Here is a 2,638-nt window from a genome sequence, read left to right on the forward strand (position 1 = left end):
GCAAGCCACGTGGCACGGCCAAAAATTAAAATAAATAAATAAATAAAAGAACAATGTACATACCTTAACTGAACAGTACTTTATTGCTAAAAAATGCTAACCATCATCTGAGCTTTCAGCACGTCATAATCTTTTGGCTGTCATAACATCAAAGATCACTGATCACAGATCACCATAACAAATACAGTAATGACGAAAAAGTTTGAAATACTGTGAGAATTGCCAAAATGTGACACAGAGACACCAAGTGAGCAAATGCTGTTGGAAAAATGGCACCAGTGGGCTTGCTTGACACAGGGTTGCCACACACCTTCAGTTTGTAAAAAACACAGTATCTGTGAACGTGAAGCGCAATAAAACAAGGTCTGCCTGTATTATTTTAGACAGCAGGAGATTTAGAGCAAGAAAAAACTTAAGCCTCAATCCACTCTTGCCAGCTTTTTGATCTTGGCCAGTTACTCTACAGAGCTTGGAATACTGCCTGGGGTGTAGGAAATACTGTGCAGTGTTAGCTATTAATGTCATTATTTCCAAATAATAGTATTTATTGGATCAATTACTCCTGGGAAATGCCACACTCTAGAATGGCATTCAAGGACCTCTGCAAGATTTCAATTCTGTTTTGCAGTTTCCTTCCCCACCACACACACACACACACACACACACACACACACACACATACACCCCTACGTTCTAGCCTCATTGGGCTACTCATAGCAACCTTGAAAATGTCATGTTGTAATAATACAGTATTATATTATCCACTGTCTACCAAATACTTCTTGTATGCCTGGCACTGTGTAAAGGTATACGTATACTATCTCATATCATATCTATTCGACCAATGAGGAAACTAAGCCCCAAGAGTGTAAAATGACTTACTAAGCTAACAAATGGTTTATCCGTCTCTGTACTTCTGTCTGTAGAATGATCTCCCTGCCTCCATCCATTTCTACCTCCCAAAACACGACCTTCTTTTAAAGGTCCAGCTTCATTGCTACCTCCTCCAGGAAGCTTTCCTTGGAGGATAGGAAGGGAAGAATATCTTCCCTCTAGTGGGCAGATACTGGTCCCCTCTTCCTTAAAGGGCTGACTGAGCCCATCATACAGATGGAGGAGGCCCAGAGATGTGACAACAGTCCAAAGTTGTGCTGTCTTTTGCCTGGACCAAACCTCCAACATCTCAAAGACCCTGTCTGTGGACAAGGAAGGGTCTTCCTTCCTGAGGGGCAGAGCCATTGTTGCTTATAGGAAATAGAGCTTTTGTAGGTGGAACTGACCTCCTGCTGGGAGGATGGGGCTGGGTTTCCCCTGCTCTTACACTCAAAAAGTCTCTAGATTCAAAGCCCTTTTCACAAGTTCTATACACACCCATATTTGCTTGCTTTTCATCTCTCTCCTTCATAAGGGCAGGATGGTCCATGAATGTTTAGCTCACATGTCTTCCCCAGCAGTTGGAACAGAGCAAGACTGGCTCTTAGAAATGCCACATAAAGTTTGTTGAATGACAAATGAATGAATCCAGAAAACAAAGCTCTGACATTCCTTCTATACTACAGAATCCTCAGCTGCAGAGACCTCACCTGCAGCCATGTCCTCACCATGAAGTTTTTTTCCTTCCTCTTCCCAACCCTGGACTCATTCTTTCTCTTGACAGATCATACCATCTATCCAGTACAGACCCACTGTGCTGGGATGAACAGTGCTGGCAGGCTTTAAACCACTGGGTGGTCTAGGAAGTCTTCCCTGAGGAGGGGATCTACCTATAGATGGAGTGCTCCCTAAATGTTTCTTGATTTAATACACTAACTAGAATATAAACTTCATGAGGGAGAGAGGGACTTCCTCTGCCTTGTCCATCATGGTATCCCCCAGCACCTTTATCTGGTATTGACAGAGAGTGAGCCCATTTCTTTGAATGAATATATAAATACTAATATTTCTTCATTCATTTAATCAAATCAATGCTTTTCAATGGGAGTGTCTGTGTGCTTTTAGTAATTTCCATTTTGGGTCATCACAGTGATGATGAGGGTGGTTCCTGGCATTTATGGAAGAAGAGATGCCATCTCTATTATATCTTGCAATGCACGGGGACAGGGCCACATGGAGTAGACTTGTCCCATGTACCACATGACTTTCAAATGACCTGCCAGATCCTCACGCAGATGAAAAATCTTTTCATAACTATCAGAGCTTAGACCCTGACTCCCTTTTACATGGGAACAGAACATATTTTGTGCCCTTAAATATCAACTAAATTTCCAGGAACACCACTACCTTGTAAATAGAAAGATGATTGTATTTTGTTTTATTGACGCTTTCCCCAAATTTGTTCAGCTTTCCAAAGAATCCCGTCACCCACGGGCACTACTGCATTAGTAGCTGTCGTGTTCCCAATGATTCTACCCTTAGGTCCCAGTATTCTAAAAACTTCAGAACGTCTTCTCCGTTATTTGGGCCCAGTCATTTACATAGCGGAGCACCTATTATGTAACTATAATTTATTTCATGTCATCTTTATTTTACGGTTAGGCAAGACATCGATTATAAATATGATGCGTGCCGGTGGGTAACTTTATCCCTGGGTTCTAGTCCCGGAGGGGCGGGTGATTTACTCTCTACCCACTCGTAGGGA

Source organism: Lipotes vexillifer, unplaced genomic scaffold (genome assembly GCF_000442215.2).
Source record: "Lipotes vexillifer unplaced genomic scaffold, Lipotes_vexillifer_v1.1 scaffold213, whole genome shotgun sequence".
In the NCBI taxonomy this organism is placed as follows: Eukaryota; Metazoa; Chordata; class Mammalia; order Artiodactyla; family Lipotidae; genus Lipotes; species Lipotes vexillifer.